The sequence below is a fragment of the Heterodontus francisci genome, chromosome 13 (assembly GCF_036365525.1).
Source record: "Heterodontus francisci isolate sHetFra1 chromosome 13, sHetFra1.hap1, whole genome shotgun sequence".
In the NCBI taxonomy this organism is placed as follows: Eukaryota; Metazoa; Chordata; class Chondrichthyes; order Heterodontiformes; family Heterodontidae; genus Heterodontus; species Heterodontus francisci.
Genome location: NC_090383.1, coordinates 89,541,803 through 89,562,483, shown reverse-complemented (window position 1 = coordinate 89,562,483; position 20,681 = coordinate 89,541,803). Strand labels below are relative to the sequence as shown.

The 20,681-nt window shown below is 44.5% G+C and overlaps 1 long non-coding RNA gene across 1 annotated transcript in view; it reads right to left on the bottom strand.

Moving 5' to 3' along the window:
- Nucleotides 1–20,681, bottom strand: part of LOC137376489 (uncharacterized) — a 200,683-nt gene that overhangs the window by 163,351 nt on the left and 16,651 nt on the right. The gene's annotated exons all lie outside the window — the stretch shown is intronic.

Below are 20,681 nucleotides of genomic sequence, written 5' to 3'. Positions count from 1 at the left end.
TAAGGGTTAAGTAAACTGGACTTGTTTTCTTTGGTAACGAGAAGACATTGAGCTGGCCTAATTTAAGCTTTCATAGTTAGTAAAGCTGATCCAAGCAAATTTTTCACCCTGGTGAGTATTTCAGATGCCAGAGATAGAAATTAAAAAATTTGGACTAAGACACAAAACACTGCAAATGCTGGAAACTTGAAACAAAAATAGATCATGCTAGAAACATTCAGCAGATCAGTCAAGCTTTTGTGGAGGGAACAGGCAAGTTAACCTTTTAGATCTAGCCCTTCATCAGAACTGTGAAAATTAAAAATGAGAAGGGTTAAATGGGATCAAATGGGGTAGTGGAAAGCACACAAGAGAAAAATGGATGAAATTGAAAAATAAAACAGGAGATGAAAAATGGCAATGATGATGTTTTTTGTAAGAAGCACAATAAAAGAAATTAAAGACACAAAAGTGACAAAGGAGGTGTGAAGTGCTGAGGTAGCTGGGGTAAGTCAGATCTGAAATAGAAACAGGAAAGGTTGGCAGAACAGGGCAGAATCCAGCAACCTGAAGAAGAGAAGAGCAGGTCAAAATGGGTGCAGATTCCCCCCACCACAGTGGGTCTCCACCCCAAGTGCTGCCCTAAGTCCCCTTTCCAATGCTGACACACCCATTCCACAAACCTGACTCTTAACATTAGACGTAGGCCTTTCGGATCATTCCCGAGTTAATTGTTTCTGGCGCAACAGAATGCAATTGGAATCTAAACAAAAGCATTCAAAGAGACAAACATTTGCTTCATTTATATTGCATATTGAAATGTCCTTAACGTGAAACATTAACTCTGTTTCTCCACAGGTGTTGCCAGACTTGCTGCGTATTTCCAGCCCATCTGTTTTTGTGTCAGATTTCCAGCATTGTGTCAGCATTTGGCTTCTGTACACCCTGGCATATCTTGTCCATTTAGATTGTTGCAGTAAAGGTAACAGTAGATAAAAGCAGTAACTCAAATTCAGGTTTCAATGACCTGTAAGTTGCCTCAGTTTTAAATTTCCACCCTTATGCCAGTTTAAGAGGAACTAAATATCAAAACATTTCAATTTTCTGCAGTCCCTGCAACCCTAAGAATCAAATTCATGGCACATGTTTGATTTGTCGGTGACATTGCTATTCAGATCTAATTAGAAATGAGAATGAGCTACGGTTTCAACTTCAGAAGCCCTAAAATTTGAGATATTTATAAAGTTTCAGCCAATGTCTCCTCAATAATTTCTGCCTTTTCAGACCACAAAGGAACTAAATACATTCCCCACCTCATTCCCACTAGACCAACGTAGATCAGAAGCATACCTGTTCACCACCACCATCCCACACACCACTAAAACTACCAGAGCATATAATCATTTAACCACCATGAAACCATGAGTGATCAGACCCACCACTGACCTGAACATCAAGAATTGGGTACTGTTCCTACCATAAATGAAGTATGAAATATATCCTTCACTGAAAGAGAAAGGATGCCCATCACTATGCAAACATGATGTTAATTTTTAAATTAAAATGTAAAAGAATAAAAGATATGAAGGCCACTTGCCATTTTTGTCCTGTGGCAAATGCTTAAGAGGACACAGATCACCCAAAGGAAAGTGTGGAGCCTAGTTTTCAAACATTTAGGTCAGTTTAATCTCACGTTCATGGGTTAGTAGCAGGAAAGGACTGCATTTCACTCACATGACCCCGCTGCTAACCTATTCAAATTACCTGAACTGGCAGGGCAGTATGGCAGAAGATATACTATAATAGCTCATCACTGTTGAAATGGAGGGAAATTTAATGGTGCCCTAGAGTTTACAACATAGCAGCTGATTAAAGGGGCACACAATTTTGGTAGACAGCAGTATCAGAACACGGCACCAATAAGTGAGCAAGGAGCAGCTTGGGATGGGCATTGGTCAACAGCAAGAAGGTCTCCTGCCCGATTTACTGTTATATTGTTGGATATACTTTCAGAAGTAGTAAGGTTCAGAAGAGAAGGTTCAGGGTAGAAAGCCCAATGGGAGGATGGTTCAGACTTTAGAGGGAGGGGGGTGGGCAAGGGGAAGGGTGGCAGAGGCATTGATGCAACCTCTACCACCTCAAAATCTGCCACAGAGGTTTGATAACCACGCAAAGTTGGCCAAGGTAAGTAAAGGCACTATTCCCATGCGCATTCTGTAGGAATGATTGTGATATGATTCACAGCCTTACTTCTTGTGCTTTCTTGGTCTCATTGCCTGGATGATAGGAAACCTGACCTATTTACTGCTGAACTTATAGAAACAATAATATACCATGTTAACTCCCAACGACTGTGAAAACACATATTTCCTACCACAATGATTTTTGCTAGTCTTCAAGCAGAGGTATTTAAATGAAACCTGCACCTGCAAATCCTCTAATGACAGTATGCATGCAGACATATAGGTGATAAGAGGTGCTGCTGCCAGTTTCAGTCCTTTAACCCTATACCAGGTCATTACAAGGAAAAGTTAGAATGTAACCAGTGTCTAAACACTGCTGCTGGAGGAGGAACACAAATCCTGAAAACTTTAAGTCTATACATTGAAGAAACTTTGCTGGTCAAACAGGAGAGGCAGTAGGACCTGGGAAAGTAGGAAGCTATGTGCCAAGATCAGGATGATAAAAGGAGAGCAAGGAAGAATACAGACTGTTTCAGCTTTATATGTATTGTTGAAGTATAGCAGTGGTCTTGCACTCAACCATTATTCCTTCTCCTCTACACCACCCCATCAAAGTCCATGCCTGAGTCCCCTTACACAGATAAACAAGCTTCTGTATTTTATGAAATCATAAAGGATGATTAGGAAGAAGAGGCCAGCCATTCAGATGAACAGCCAAGCTCGTCAAGATCCCATCTGCACCAACTCCATCATAGCATCTGACCTGCCCAGCACTAGCTCAAATACATTCACCCGGGAGAAAGTAGTTTGTGAGTGCAAAGGAATTTCACCAGGTAAAGCCCTGAGCACTGATGAGCTTAAGGACCTAGGATTGGAAGAAAGGAAACAAACCTTTCCTTCACCAAGGGTTGACAAATGACCACACCTTACAAATTGTGTCTTGATATTCCTCATGTAAAGCCTCTTTAAGAATTATTACTGTACATGCAGGTTGCCAGAAGCTTCCTTATCCTAGCTCTATTATGGCAGGACTGTGTCTCAGTAGCCTAGTCTTACTGCATATTAACTTTCAGCTTTAAAGAATTAAACTGTTCGTGGAGAAGACTTGCATGTACGAACCCACCCAGCGTCTTGCAGTGGAAGCTGAGTCATCGACCATCGGATGCTGTTTCACAGATGGGTCTGCAAGTGCTGTCATGGAGTTAGCCACTACTTCCACACTGGAAAGGATGGGGTCCAAGCTCTGCACAAAGCCCTGTGCCAAGTTAGAGGCAGACTCCTCCATTCTTCTTGACAGTGACAACAAGCTCTCTGACAGGTATGCCAATGCACCAAGCATCTCAGTGTATATCCAGCAGCATTCTCATGTACACCACCCCATCAAAGTCCTTGCCCGAGTCCTCTACAGCAGAATCCATTTGCGATCTCGCCCTCCAGGGAGTTGGCATGCACGATATCCTTTTCCCCTGATTCTGGCTGCAGTCCACTCATAATTGGTGACTCACCATGTGCAGATCCTGCCTCTGTACTAATCTCTAAAGTATGCACAGTATCAGTATCTGAGCTGGCAACTGCAAGTATCAAATGGAGTGATGGTGCTTCTTCATCAGATGTGTGCTCTTGCTCATGCCCTTCATTGTGAGTGCACTGGCTGGCTAGGCAGCAGGTCATGGATATCTGAAAACATAAATGCAGAAGGGGAGGATTGGGGTGAGGGAAGATGGGTTGGGTGGTAAGCAACAGCTCCACAGTCACACCACTTCATGCCAAATAGCAAGATGAGGATAAAGTGGATAATGAGAAGGTGCATACAGCCAAAGACTTGCAGGTTGATAGATAAATTGGTCATTGTAAATTGCCCCTAGTGTAGGTAGGTGGTAGGGAAATATAGGGACAGATGGGGATGTGATAGGAATATGGAGTTAGAGTATGATTGTGTGGTTGATGGTCGGCACAGACTCGGTGGGCCGAAGGGCCTGTTTCAGTGCTGTATCTCTAAATAAAAATAAAATAAATAATATAAGACAGGAAAGTGCCATCATCCTGGATGTTCTCAGTGACAGCAGTTGCAACAGCTTCAGTTACTGCCAGCCCAATAATTCGCAGAACTGTCTCCTCCAATGGACTCAAGAGATACAGGCATGCCTGTCGCTGCGAGTTCTCTGCTGCTATCTCCTGTTATGTGCAACCTTATACTGCAAGAGGGAGAAAAGAATGTCAATGAGTGGGTTACTAGTTATTTGGGTGATGTGCCTGGTAGCTGAATAGCTGGAGGTATGTGGAAACAGCAAGATGTGGGGGTGAGGCAGGCAGCATTGGTAAGGGAGGGAGGGTGAGGTGGAGCATCTGCAAGTTAAGCATGAATCCTGATTGCTGATGGGTGAGTGATGGGTGTGTGGTGCAATGACATCGCTGGTGCAGCGGGTAGGAGATGGCATTTGAAAATGCGTTCATTGACCTTGACCACCCTTGAGGTCATTGAACTTCTTCAGGCACTGCAGTCTGCTCCTCAGGGCCAGACTCTTTGCATTGACCTCTGTGGCTATCTGCTTCCATTCCCTTCACAATGTGTGCCTGGAGGACCTTCTGGCCACCTGCAGAAACATGTCTTCTCCCCTCCTTTCCACCTCCCAGACTAAGGCCTCCAGTACTGCATCAAAGAATCTGGGAGCCCTCTCTCTGGCCTGTTGCTCCATTGGTAGTCTTATTCTTTGAATGAAACACTTTTGGAGACAGTTCTACTAGCTGCTGCACCTCTCCTTTCAGGAGTGCAGGCTAGCTGTGACTCACGCTAGCCACTCATGCACCTGGGCCCCCTGCTGAGCATGCAGCTACTCAGTAGCGCACAGCACAATTATTGAGTTCAGCAGGCAGCACAAAGTTTGCGTGCTACCCACAGAACCTCGACAAGGCATGGGATAATTGCGCATCGCGATCCCCCACGCCTGCTAACAAGACTAATCGAACATTTAGCCCTTACTTTCTTACCAATTCCTAGGGTGGCACAGTGGCGCATGTGGTTAGCACCGCAGCCTCACAGCTCCAGCGACCCGGGTTCAATTCTGGGTACTGCCTGTATGGAGTTTGCAAGTTCTCTCTGTGTCTGTGTGGGTTTCCTCCGGGTGCTCTGGTATCCTCCCACAGCCAAAAGACTTGCAGGTTGATAGGTAAATTGGCCATTATAAATTGCCCCTAGTATAGGTAGGTGGTAGGGGAATATAGGGACAGGTGAGGATGTGGTAGGAATATGGGATTAGTGTAGGATTAGTATAAATGGGTGGTTAATGGTCAGCACAGACTTGGTGCGCTGAAGGGCCTGTTTCAGTGCTGTATCTCTAAATCAAATCAAATCTTGGACATTGGATTCATCCATTCTGCCATGCCTGCTTTCAGTCTGGGTTTGTCACCAGTCCGTCCCATTGCATTTATCTTTACACCCCTAACTCCTAACTCCTTCCAGTTAGGGCTTCTAAGCCTGGCTTTTCTCTGTCTGCAATGCTCCATTCTTCAACAACATTGCTTGTTAAACTGATGCCCTTGACTGTTTTAGCTCTTTAAATGTCTCAGTGTAGTTCACAGTTGATTTTCTGGATTGTTGATTCTGCTTCTGGGTGGGTGTTGAAGTGCACACTTTAGCACAGCTCCAGGAAACAGTAAAATGGGGGATTAACAAGCCTACTTAATAATTTTGAAAATCCTTAAACAATTTCAGTTAACCTTTCGATAGTGCAAAGACTATAATTTCTAAACTATTAAGTAGTACCAACAGCAAGGTAAATAACAACACTGTTATATACGCTGGCTAGGCCTGTGACAGACCAGGTACAAATTGACTACAAATTGGTCTCTATAGAAGCTGTGATATTATCTGAAAATTAAGCTAGGCTGGCTGTTCTCTTTGCTATTACATTTAGTTTACAGTTTACAGCAGCATTTAGAGGATGTGCTTATAAAGTAAACAGGGGACTGGATTGTGAACCTTAACAAGTATAGTGTAAAATTGCAGCTGTTTTGACAGACTTTGATCATCAATTCTTTTCAGAAATTTTATTTAGCAAATAAGAATTCATTAGTCAATTAGTTTTGATGGAATTTCTTTGTCAAAATGTGTATGTATGTAAATGTATACTGTGCCTATGGGTGTAGGTAGGGGTGTGTGTGTTACATTGAATTTAAGGTTGGATTTTGCTTGCCTGCACAGTAAAAATGCCCTTCATTACTTAGCTACTGGAAAGCCATTCGGATCCTGACATTTCCAATTTTAACAGATGTTTCTGGATCAACAACCAAGCACCCACTGAAAACCAGCAGAGTCCTAATTCACATCTGGAACTGGGGTCCGATGACATCATCAGTCCCCAACAGCAATTTTAACTTTGACCTGAATGGGGAAGCTGCCAAGGTTTTGCCACTAGGTGAAGTACAGTATGAAGGTGATTGGAAAGCTGTAGAGGCCTGCCTCAGGTAAGGTTATGTAAGGCTACTGCTCTTTGTTGGGCCGGGATTACCATGGATGCTTTTCCTGATCCCACACGGAAACTTTAGGCAGTCCCTACTCCAGATTCCATCCCAACCACCCCACCCCAACCTAATCTTCTGTGAGACTCCTCGGGACCCACTTCCCTGACTGCTGCATGGCAGACAGCAATACACTCAATCTTCTGGATGCCATCAGTTGCTTCTCACCTACTTTCTGGGCAGGAAGTGGAGCAATGGCATTTAATGAGCTCTGGCAATTAAAATTGCTGTGACCTCGCGTTCTGTGGGCAGACGGGCAACTAACAGGTTGCCTGGTGGCATTTTAATGCCCCGCTTTATTTTCACAATCTTACTAATGTCTTACTGTCCTTGCAGTTTTTATCTTCAATTTTCTTCAATATTTTCCCCTCCTCTCTTGAAGGCAATGACTCCCTCACTTGGAGACAGTTCAATGGTTGCAGAGCACCTCAATATCTTGCCCAAGTGAGTGAGCCTTGACAGGAGCCTATCAGACTGTGCAGGACGTATTAGCAGGGCTTAGTCATGTTCTCAACCAGCATCTGCACAAATGCGTCTTCAGTACGAGTCACTGTATAGTAAGCAGGAGTGAGAATTATGATTAATTCTCCTTTCCTTAACCCAGGGGCACTGCAGTGAATTGTAGGCCCCTACTGCTGCCCCAACTAAAATCAGCTACCTCAGCATTGACTGGAATGTTTTTTCCTTGCCATATAAGTAGGAGCTAAGAAAGCCTGCTGGTTAAATAAAGTGTCTGCTACTGGCTTCCGAAACCTAACTGAATCTGAATGCTCATCATTATCTTCATGTCACTTGCACTCTCACATATATAAACTCCAGACTGTGCTGCATGATGTTCATCAATAAATAGCACGGAATAACAACCTCCAGGACCATTCTAAAATAGCAAGTATTCATTTCGTCTACATATTCTACATGTCTTTTCTACATATTAGCTGAGATGGTAAAGGCAAAACTGTCTGCAAGTCATTCACTCACCATCCATTCATCAAATAGTACCTTGGTGAACATGCTTAGATTGCAAAAAGGGGAGAAGTAATAATAAGCACTTCACTCACACACACATTCAAGCACACACACATTGGGATTGGGAGTATTTGTTTTAATTTTTCAAGGAGATTTAATGAAAGAGTTGAAAACCATGATTTCTCCAGATTTGTTTCTTTTTAGTGGGATGGGGGCAGTGGGTGGAAGGAGGAAGGGTGCCAGGAGGAGAGTTTAATCTGTTAATAAAATCTTTACACTTAATCAAGATAGTGTACCACAAATGGCCATTTTCCAATATGACTCATCAGGGCTTTTCTCTTATTACCTTTATTTATTTTATCCTAGGGTTACACATTTCTCAGACAGTGGGCCAGTACCAGCAGATGTAACATTCTACTCACACATATTGGCTCGGAGGATGGGGAAAATCATTCCATCATACATCACAACACACATCATTCCTTGTGTTGAACTCGTAAGCTGGGCCAGCTGCAGTTGTGGTAAAATTTCAAACTGACAACCTTCAGAGTAGGCCAACCGTAGAAATTTGCTAAGTTTGACAAGTGTATTTACTCATATATGTAAGATTTGACAGATGCAAGAAGATACAAGTTCAGCATCAACATTTCTGGACACAGTCCCAGTTTAGATAAATTTGAAAAATTGATCGAGAATTTAGATAGGAACATAGAAAATAGGAACAGGAGTAGGCCATTCAGTCCTTTGAGCCTGCTCCGCCATTCAACTAGATCATGGCTGATCTTCTACCTCAAAGCCATTTTCCTGTGATTACGATCGGGTGAGAGGGGGGGGAACGCAAAGCTTCCCTCTTGCCCTTCTCTTGTTTGCTCGCAACAGGCTTTATTCCTTTTTAAACAGTGGTTGTGCATACCACTTCAGTGAGTGTTTTACCTTTTCCTTTGTTGTGATCTTAAAGAACTAATCGGACAGATTTTCTTGAGTTTAAACAAGAAAGACGTGAGTTTATTGTACTTAAAAAAATCTAAACCTGATCTAGATAAAATAATAAAACTACTTCACACTTTCACTCACAAATGCACACGTCTAGAACAGGTAAAAACTAATGTCTGTTGGATTGGGTAATTCCATTGTCTTTTGGCTGAAGTTGTCAGGGACCACTTTATCTATTTTCAAGGGCACATGGCTATCAATGCGCCCTCATCCTAGAGCTGCAGTCCCAGCAATGACCACCGCTAATGGTGGCACTGCTAAGGCTGCTGAGCTATCAGCCCTCTGATTGGGACGGCAGCGCCTGAGGCGGGCCGCCATCCTTAATGGGGATGGCAGCCCCAGCGGCGGCCACTTAATGGGCCACCACCGGGAAGATGCCTCTCTGGGTCCCGTCGCTAGCTTAAGCAGGGTTGCCTTCCACATTCAGCCCCGGCGGCGGGACCTCAGCTGTCCCGGTAAAATTCAGCCCTCCATTGTACGGATTTATTCGTAGTTTGATTTGGAGCATTTTGAACATGGTGATGGCTTTCCATGCACATCTGATGAGTGGCTGAACAAAAAAATTGGTAGTAGGAAGTGGCTTTCCACTTGGAGTTCCACACTCCCTGGATTCCCGATCTCAACCAAGCAAACAGGAGCAGAAAGAATTGAGTGGCGAGTTAACTCTTTCCAGTTTTGTGTACCTATTATTGAACATTAGAAAGTGGGATTGGCAGAAAATGGAATCTGAAACCTGCCTGCTTCTTTGGCCTGGTACTGGTTTATGGAAAGGGTGTGGTGATGGATAAAATTGGTAGAAATTTTTCACAAGCTTCTGAAAACTTTACAAAAGGGAGTCATTGGTCTCATTTTGTCAAGCTATGGTCAAGGTATTACTAAAGTATTTCTCTTCCACTCATTATACTCTAATAATGTTCACATTCATACACACCATAGTGATACCCATTTGGTAGGGAGCTAGGTAATACAGATGAAGTATCAAACAATTATTTGGTCTTTTCATAAAATGTAATATTTAATTAATTTCTGTGTATTAACTGAGAATTGGGTATTTTTTTCACTCTGCCCTCCCTGAAAGCTGAATTCTCTGGTTAGGTATAATTCTAACAGACCAGTTATATTTGTATTGCTCGAACAAGCTCCAGCCCCGCCCAGAAAATTAGTTTCCTGCTGTACACATACAGTATTTGCACCTCCTCTCCCAATGTATCTGAGTGAGTCTGCCAGATCTGAGTTTAGGTCAACTTATGAATTGTATTCATGATCCCAGGCATGGGCCTGAGATTGTCTGAACTCATATAACTTGAGATCTTTGATGACTGTCAAAGAGGATCATCAGCGGTGAGAGTTTAACCTTAAGTGTATATGTCCAGGGAAAGCAGCACTAAACCAGAGCCCTGCAATCCTTGTTTGTCACTCTCCCTGGATTTCATTATCAGCTGCTACCACCCATTTAGGGCAAATCTGCAGCCATTGTGTTATGATGCACTCTAATATCATTCAGTTAGAGAAAGAATGATATCGCAGCAGAGAAAGAAGTCACTTTCAGTCAACACAGGATGGGTTAAATAATCCCATAGGCACAAATGAACTTTGACCATCCTATATGATTTCAACACAAAAAGTCAATGGAATATGGGTAAATTAATGCAGAGCCAGTTCTGCATGTCTGCATAGAACTGGCTCTGCATGTTGAGGAGACTAGAAAAGAAGATTCTGACAACAGATTGCAATACCCATAAAAATTTTGGAAGTCCTTTATGTTTGTGAGGGTTGTTGATTGTAAGGGAAGCGTGCATCTGCCAACAACAGTGAACGGGCAATAACACACAACACCACGTAGTCTCATAGTTTTGTTGTTGCTTGATAAAGGAACCATTAAAAACAGCAACTGATTTCAGTAACACAAATATCACTTTGCCAATATTTGGATTTTTAAATGCCTTGAGTTTTCTGCGACAACTGAGATACCACAAGCAGAATGTTGCCCAAGGTCAATTTATGATGTGCTGTCAAATTTAGTCATCATGGACAAAGAAAGGGGCCATTATGAACCCAATATTTATAGGCAGGGTGTGGATTTTAGCAGACGGGAAACCTCGAAATATGGGGAAGGCAGAGGTGTTCTCGAATTTAATGGCAGGATCTCATTTGAATATTTTCTCCCAGCAGTTGGCAAGATTGAGAGGCGGAACAGCTGTCAGGAGGGAAGGCGAATGGTAGAAAGCTGCAGCCAGGAACCAGAGAGGAGGGAGCGAGATATTGTGATGAGGGGAGGGGAAGAAATCCTGGGCAGCAAATCGCAGGAGGGGCAATTGCCTGGGGTGGGGTTTGAGTGCCAATCATGGGCATGGGGGCTCCGGGCAATGCACACCTGCTGCTTCCTGTCCAAAAGCAGTGCTAGAAAAGCACAAACTTGCTGGATCTGGCAGTTCTCACCTCCGTTCAGCTGCCTGGCTTCCCATGCCCTGCGAAAACCTCCCGACTTCAGAATTTCACTTGAATGCATGAGGCCGCATGCACGCAATCTCCTCAGGAGAAGCAGCTTGTCAATTACCAAATGTTAATCATTCAGTTAAAGTGATATTTCAACACACTTTTGAGTTTAGCATCGAGTCCATGGGTTTCCCAGGTTTCCTGAAACTTTCCAATGAAAGTAAAGGGAGTAACAGCAGGAATTGAGGGGAGCTGAATCAATCTCGGGGAAGTATGCCAATAAATACTCAGTATTCACAGCTACTCTTTCATCTTCCAGTGAAAAAGGGTTTGTGCACAATACTTTTGCTGAGGTTATTTTCTATACTTGGGAGGCTTGCTGTATCACATCAGAAATGGGTGCCACTTATGCTGCCTCAGATTTTTTTTTTTATTCATTCATGGGATGTGGGCGACGCTGGCCAGGCCAGCATTTATTGCCCATCCCTAATTGCCCTTGAGAAGGTGGTGGTGAGCTGCCTTCTTGAACCGCTGCAGTCCATTTGGGGTAGGTATACCCACTGTGCTGTTAGGAAGGGAGTTCCAGGATTTTGACCCAGCGACAGTGAAGGAACAGTGATATAGTTCCAAGTCAGGATGGTGTGTGACTTGGAGGGGAACTTGCAGCTGGTGGTGTTCCCATGTATTTGCTGCCCTTGTCCTTCTAGGTGGTAGAGGTCGCAGGTTTGGAAGGTGCTGTCTGAGGAGCCTTGGTGCATTGCTGCAATGCATCTTGTAGATGGTACACACAGCTGCCACTGTGCGTCGGTGGTGGAGGGAGTGAATGTTTGTAGATGGGGTGCCAATCAAGCTGGCTGCTTTGTCCTGGATGGTGTCGAGCTTCTTGAGTGTTGTTGGAGCTGCACCCATCCAGGCAAGTGGAGAGTATTCCATCACACTCCTGACTTGTGCCTTGTAGATGGTGGATAGGCTTTGGGGAGTCAGGAGGTGAGTTACTCGGCTCAGGATTCCTAGCCTCTGACCTGCTCTTGTAGCCACGGTATTTATATGGCGACCCCAGTTCAGTTTCTGGTCAATGGTAGCCCCTAGGATGTTGATAGTGGGAGATTCAGCGATGGTAATGCTGTTGAATGTCAAGGTGAGATGGTTAGATTCTCTCTTGTTGGAGATGGTCATTGCCTGGCACTTGTGTGGCGTGAATGTTACTTGCCACTTATAAGCCCAAGCCTGGATATTGTCCAGGTCTTGCTGCATTTCTACACGGACTGCTTCAGTATCTGATAGTCATGAATGGAGCTGAACATTGTGCAATCATCAGCGAACATCCCCACTTCTGACCTTATGATTGAAGGAAGGTCATTGATGAAGCAGCTGAAAATGGTTGGGCCCAGGACAACACCCTGAGGAACTCCTGCAGTGATGTCCTGGAGCTCAGATGATTGACCTCCAACAACCACAACCATTTTCCTTTGCCCTAGGTATGACTTCAGCCAGCGGAGGGTTTTCCCCCTGATTCCCATTGACCTCAGTTTTGCTAGGGCTCCTTGATGCCATACTCGGTCAAATGCTGCCTTGAGGTCAAGGGCAGTCACTCTCACCTCACCTCTTGAGTTCAGCTCTTCTGTCCATATTTGAACCAAGGCGGTAATGAGGTCAGGAGCTGAGTGACCCTGGTGGAACCCAAACTGAGCGTCACTGAGCAGATTATTGCTAAGCAAGTGCCGCTTGATGGCACTGTTGATGACACCTTCCATCATTTTACTGATGCTAGAGAGTAGGCTGATGGGGCGGTAATTGGCCGGGTTGGACTTGTCCTGCCTTTTGTGTACAGGACATACCTGGGCAATTTTCCACATTGCAGGGTAGATGCCAGTGTTGTAGCTGTACTGGAACAGCTTGTCTACGGGCATGGCAAGTTCTGGAGCACAGATCTTCAGTACTATTGCTGTAATATTGTCAGGCCCCATAGCTTTTGCAGTATTCAGTGCCTTCAGTCGTTTCACACGGAGTGAATCGAATTGGCTGAAGTCTGGCATCTGTGATGCTGGGGACTTCTGGAGGAGGCCGAGATGGATCATCAACTTGGTACTTCTGGCTGAAGATTGTTGCAAATGCTTCAGCCTTATCTTTTGCACTGATGTGCTGGGCTCCCCCATCACTTGAGGATGGGGATGTTTGTGGAGCCACCTCCTCCAGTTAGTTGTTTAATTGTCCACCACCATTCACGGCTGGATGTGGCAGGACTGCAGAGCTTAGATCTGATCCGTTGGTTATAGGATCGCTTAGCTCTGTCTATCGCATGTTACTTACGCAGTTTGGCACGCAGATAGTCCTGTGTTGTAGCGTCATCAGGTTGACACCTCATTTTGAGGTATGCCTGGTGCTGCTCCTGGCATGCCCTCCTGCACTCTTCATTGAATCAGGGTTGGTCTCCTGACTTGATGGTAATGGTAGAGTGGGGGATATGCCGGGCCATGAGGTTACAGATTGTGGTTGAGTACAATTCTGTTGCTGCTGATGGCCCACAGCGCCTCATGGATGCCCAGTTTTGCATTGCTAGATCTGTTCGAAATCTATCCCATTTAGCACGGTGATAGTGCCACACAACATGATGTGTGAAGGCGGGACTTCGTCTCCACTAGGACTGTGCAGTGGTCACTCCTACCAATACATTCATGGAGAGAAGCATCTGCAGCAGGCAGATTGGTGAGGACGAGGTCAAGTATGTTTTTCCCTCGCGTTGGTTCCCCCACCACCTGCCGCAGACTCAGTCTAGCAGCTATGTCCTTTAGGACTCGGCCAGCTCGGTCAGTAGTGGTGCTACCGAGCCACCCTTGGTGATGGACATTGAAGTCCCCCACCCAGATTACATTTTGTGCCCTGACTACCCTCTGTACTTCCTCCAAGTGGTTTTAGTTTAGTTTAGAGATACAGCACTGAAACAGGCCCTTCGGCCCACCGAGTCTGTGCCGACCATCAACCACCCATTTATACTAATCCTACACTAATCCCATATTCCTACCAAACATCCCCACCTGTCCCTATATTTCCCTACCACCTACCTCTACTAGTGGCAATTTATAATGGCCAATTTACCTGCCAACCTGCAAGTTTTTTTGGCTTGTGGGAGGAAACCGAAGCACCCGGAGAAAACCCACGCAGACACAGGGAGAACTTGCAAACTCCACACAGGCAGTACCCGGAATTGAACCCGGGTCGCTGGAGCTGTGAGGCTGCGGTGCTAACCACTGCGCCACTGTGCCGCCCTTGGTGTTCAACATGATGGAGTACTGAGTCATCAGCTGAGGGAGGGCGGTAGGTGGTAATCAATAGGAGGTTACCTTGCCCATGTTTGACCAGATGCCATGAGACTTCATGGGATCCGGAGTCAATGTTGAGGACTCCCAGGGCAACTCCCTCCCGACTGTATACTACTGTCCCACCACCTCTGGTGGGTCTGTCCTGCCAGTGGGACAGGACATACCCGGGGATGGTGATGGCAGTGTCTGGGACATTGTCTGTAAGGTATGATTCCGTGAGTATGACTATGTCAGGCTGTTGCTTGACTAGTCTGTGGGACATCTCTCTTCCCAACTTTGGCACAAGCCCCCAGATGTTAGTAAGGAGGACTTTGCAGGGTCGACAGGGCTGGGTTTGCCGTTGTCGTTTCCGGTGCTTAGGTCGATGCCGGGTGGTCCGTCAGGTTTCATTCCTTTTTATTGACTTCGTAGCGGTTAGGTACAACTGAGTGGCTTGCTAGGCTATTTCAGAAGGCATGTAAGAGTTAACCACATTGCTGTGGGTCTGGAGTCACATGTCGGCCAGACCAGGTAAGGACAGCAGATTTCCTTCCCTAAAGGACATTAGTGAACCAGATGGGTTTTTACAACAATCGACAATGGTTTCATGGCCATCATTAGACTAGCATTTAATTCCAGATTTATTAATTAAATTCAAATTCCACCTTCTGCTGTGGTGGGATTTGAACCCGTGTCCCCAGAGAAATACCCTGGGTCTCTGGGTTACTAGTCCAGTGATAATACCACTACGCCACCGCCTACTAGATTAAACCTCACAAGCACCAAGATGACCAGCAACGCACCTGTAGCCTGCTGGTCACAGACCTGCAGCTGCACAGCAGAGAGGCTGTAATGTAGTGTAACTTCAAAACACAGCACACGTTACAGAGGGCAGCAGCAGAAAAGGGACCAGCAGAGAGGTTCAACTCACAGGAGACACTTCGCACAAAACAGGATCTACAGGTAGAGGATCAGTTTCCTTGATATGTCTGAACACCAGTGATTCAGGAGGCTCAAGATGTCATTCCAGATGTTGGCAGACACCTGCAGCCTCCTAAAAGACCTGCTGCCTGTTGGACCTGGGGGCTACGCATTACCAGGAGCTGTCAAAGTTACCACCACCCTTAACCTTTTGCCTCTGGTATCCCACAAGTGCATAAGGCAGATGACTGGTTTGTTTGCTTGCCAGGGTCAGCAAATATGCCAACTTTGCCTTTGATGGTGCCATTCAGGATTAGCCGCACTCATGTTTGTGGCTGGTTTCCCTAAGGTGAAGGGCACCATCGACTTACACCTGTGGCAATACGGGCACTCCCAGAACAACCAGGAGTGTTCATCAACCACAAGGACTTCCACTCCTTCAATCTGCAGCTGGGGTGTAACCACAAAAAGCAGTATCTGCAGGTGTGCGCCAGATTCCCAGACAGCTGTCATGATGCTTTCATCCTGCAGTATTGGAAGCTCCCTGATCTCTCTGGACCTGGAAGCAAACTTAAGGGGTTGCTGCTAGGCAACAAGGAATACCCACTGCAAACTTGGCTCATGACACACGTCAGAAAACTCAACATTAAAGACCAACAGCACTGCAATGAACGCCATATCACCAGCAGATGTGTAATTGAGCAGACCATCGACATGCTGAAGAATGCACATCAGGTGCCTCAACAGATCCGGAGGTGCCTTTCAGTACGCACCAGCCAGGGCCTCCAGAATCTTCGTGGTTTGCTATGCTCATGATTTGCATGCAGGGAATCTTGGGCACACATGCACAAACATCTTTTTGATTTTCTTCATTGTAATCACTCTCAATTACCCAGATTTATTTCAGCATTGCTGCCTTGTGTCACATCCATGTGCTTCAAGGGGCAGTGTTTTCCTGCTCAATCATTTTAGTATTGTAATAAACAGAACAGAGGATAATGATGTGATTATAAACTCAATGATGTCATATTATATTGAGGAGACAGTGGCATAGTGGTAATGTCACTGAACTAGTAATCCAGAGGCCCGGATTAATGCCCTGGGGACATGGGTTCAAATCCCACCACGGCAGCTGGTGGAACTTAAATTCAATTAATTAATTTTTAAAAATCTGGAATTGAAAGCTAGTCTCAGTAATAGTGCCATGAAACTATCATCGATTGTCATAAAAATCCATCTGGTTCACTAATGTCCTTTAGGGAAGGAAATCTGCCATCCTTACATGGTCTGGCCTACATGTGACTCCAGACTCACAGCAATGTGGTTGACTCTTAACTGCCCTCTGAAATGGCCTAGCAAGCCACTCAGTTGTCAAGGGCAATTTGGGATGAGCAACAAATGCTCGCCTTGCTAGCGACACCCACATCCCATGAAAGAATTAAAAAAAAATTCTTAATGGTAATACAAATACACTGCTGTAGTAATTCCAAAGTGATGGTTTGGATTATTATTTCTGAAGAGTAGTCTCTTCAGACCACTAGAAAAGATTGGATGTCCACCAAAGCTACTAAGTATCATCACCTCATTCCATGACAATATGAAAGGCACAATTCAACATGGCGGCACCTCATCAGACCCCTTTCCTATCCTGAGTGGCGTGAAACAGGGCTGTGTTCTCGCACCCACACTTTTTGGGATTTTCTTCTCCCTGCTGCTTTCACATGCGTTCAAGTCTTCTGAAGAAGAAATTTTCCTCCACACAAGATCAGGGGGCAGGTTGTTCAACTTTGCCCGTCTAAGAGCGAAGACCAAAGTACGGAAAGTCCTCATCAGGGAACTCCTCTTTGCTGTCGATGCTGCTTTAACATCTCACACTGAAGGGTGTCTGCAGAGTCTCATCGACAGGTTTGCAACTGCCTCAAACCAATTTGGCCTAACCATCAGCCTCAAGAAAACGAACATCATGGGACATGACGTCAGAAATGCTCCATCCATCAATATCGGCAACCACGCTCTGGAAGCGGTTCAAGAGTTCACCTACCAAGGCTCAACTATCACCAGTAACCTGTCTCTAGATGCAGAAATCAACAAGCGCATGGGAAAGGCTTCCACTGCTATGTCCAGACTGGCCAAGAGAGTGTGGGAAAATGGCGCACTGACACGGAACACAAAAGTCCGAGTGTATCAAGCCTGTGTCCTCAGTACCTTGCTCTATGGCAGCGAGGCCTGGACAATGTATGTCAGCCAAGAGAGACGTCTCAATTCATTCCATCTTTGCTGCCTCCGGAGAATACTTGGCATCAGGTGGCAGGACCATATCTCCAACACGGAAGTCCTCGAGGCGGCCAACATCCCCAGCTTACACACACTACTGAGTCAGCGGCGCTTGAGATGGCTTGGCCATGTGAGCCACATGGAAGATGGCAGGATCCCCAAAGACACATTGTACAGCGAGCTCGCCACTGGTATCAGACCTACCGGCCGCCCATGTCTCCGCTTTAAAGACGTCTGCAAACACGACATGAAGCCCTGTGACATTGATCACAAGTCATGGGAGTCAGTTGCCAGCGATCGCCAGAACTGGAGGGCAGCCATAAAGGCGGGGCTAAAGTGTGGCGAGTCGAAGAGACTTAGCAGTTGGCAGGAAAAAAGACAGAAGCGCAAGGGGAGAGCCAACTGTGTAACAGCCCCGACAAACAAATTTTTCTGCAGCACCTGTGGAAGAGCCCGTCACTCTAGAATTGGCCTTTATAGCCACTCCAGGCGCTGCTCCACAAACCACTGACCACCTCCAGGCGCTTACCCATTGTCTCTCGAGATAAGGAGGCCAAAGAGAGAGAATACCTATTATACCATAAATATCCCTTGCTGTGAAATTTCCAGAAACATTGTCTACCCAAAAGCTCCTTTCCAATAATTCACCTTCAAAGAATGAATGTCAAGTCCAAATTTTCAAATGAAGTGTGAATTGATTGGAAAAATAAACAGCAATAAAATCAATTCCAGCACTTGTAACACACAATGAGATACAAATTCACAAGGGTCAGACATGTACTTATAGTAGACAATAAAACAGTAATGACTCACTCCAATCTCAATAATGTAAACTGAGTCAACCCACACAGTTGTACTGTACAGACATACCTCTAACTAACTGCCATCAATTAAGTCCCAAATCTCTGCTTTCAGAATAAGGTCACACTTCATAGACTACAGGGACTGGCAATGAACACTATTTCACAAAGTGGCAATATATACTGCTCTATAGACTGGCAATATATGCTACTCATAGACTGGCATCAAGCAATATTCCATAGATTGACAATACCGGTCAGCCATAGACTGGCAACACTTACTATTCCATTGAGTGGCAATACACATTACTCTACAGATAGGCAATACACGTTATTCAATGACACACACTACACCACAGGCAGGCAATGTACATGGATTGAAAACATGAACTATTAAACAGATTGGCAGTACATGTCACTGCATAGACCAGCAATATGCGTTACTCTATACCATGACAATATCCATTACTCCTCAGACTGACAATATATGCTACTATATAGACCGGCATGAGAGACAACTCCATTGACTGGCAGTACATGCTACTCTACAGAATGGCAATACATCTTATTCTATAGACGGGCAATAAATGCTTCTCCACAGGCATAATATATTATTCAACAAATTACAATGAGCCTCGTTTTGGTGGCTAGTTGAATGCAATTTTTTTTTCTGTGCACTGCACTATTCAAAAACATAAATGTCTTGATATTGTTAAATGGGTTCGCAATCTGTCTCACTGTTTGCACTTGTGAAATCTCAATCTTGGTAAATTCTTCTACTGACAGCTAAATCTACACCAAACTGCTGACCAGGAAGTCGTCATTTTGTCCACAAATCCAAGGCTGGCCACTTACTACCCCATCAACCTACTCCCAATCATTAGCAAAGTGATGGAAGAAATTATCAATAAAATTGTTTCATCCTTCCTATTTATCGAGCTTATCCATCACTTTTTACAATGCTACCATGTGCTTCCTTTGATTACTTGCACATTGTGCAATAGCTCCTATAGTAGACAGAAATATATACCAAATACAACTTTTAAGTAGACTACAAGATGAAAATTGCTCACTATAGGGCCATACAAATTAGAAGCAGAAGTAGGCCATTTGGCCCATCGCGTCTGCTCCGCCATTCAATAAGATCATAGCTGATCTGTTTGCATTTCGAATTCCACACTCCCATCTACCCCCGGTAACCCTTGATTCCCTTGCCTTACAAGGATCTATCTACCTCCGCCTTAAAAATATTCAATGACCCCGCCTCCAACACCTTCTGAGGCAGAGTTCCAAAGTCACACAACCCTCTGAGAAAACAAAATTCTCCTCGTCTCTGTCCGAAAAGGGCAACCCCTAATTTTAAAACAGTGCCTCCTAGTTCTGGACTCACCCGCAAGAGGAAACATCCTTTCCACATCCACCTTGTCAAGACCGTTCAGGATCTTATATACTTCAATCAAGTCTCCCCTCACTCTTCTAAACTCCAGTGAAAACAAGCCCAGTCTGTCCAACCTTTCCTCATAAGACAACCCGCTCATTCTAGGTATCAATCTTGTAATCTTCCTTTGAACTGCCTCCAACACATTCACATCCTTCCTTTAATAAAGAGACTACTCAAATGATACCTTACAGTTGATATTATTTAGTTTGATGCTTAAAGCTGACTTGGATTAGGCCATGACCAAGGACTGGATGATAACTTGGGCAACAATTATATAGCATAGTTATTTATAGAGAAAAAAATAAAGTGACGGTGAACATTTTTCAAAAGCACTGTCTCATAATTCTGGAACTATAACACATTGAAGGATATTGTGAGCGACTGAGAGATTGTAGTTGAAATCTATCAAAAAGAGACAGGCTTTGTTAGGCCAAATTACATATTTCCGTCACTAAAATTTCCTTTGTTCCTATTACCATCACTAAAATTCACAGAAGCCTAATAATTGCTATGATCAATGTTGTGAAGCCACATCATACACTCATATTAAATCCTCCTCTGTACTATTTTAGCAGAGGCATTAACCTATTTAATTTTGTAAAGGCTATTGCCTGCATGAGAGTAAAAGAGAGGAATTTGATATGAATGTGTTAACCATTTCTGGAATAACACCATCAAAAGTAATTTGCAGCCTATGGAAAGTTAATTCTGAATATATTACATGTAAATCATATAAAAAAGAATAATATTCACGGCAAGGTGTTCATTCTTCAAGGTGCTGAGTTTGCTAACTGGGCCAATTGAACTTAAAAATTGGAAAAAAAAATTTACTTGTTGTTGTCACCCAAAAGCATAATGTCTCCAATGTCCC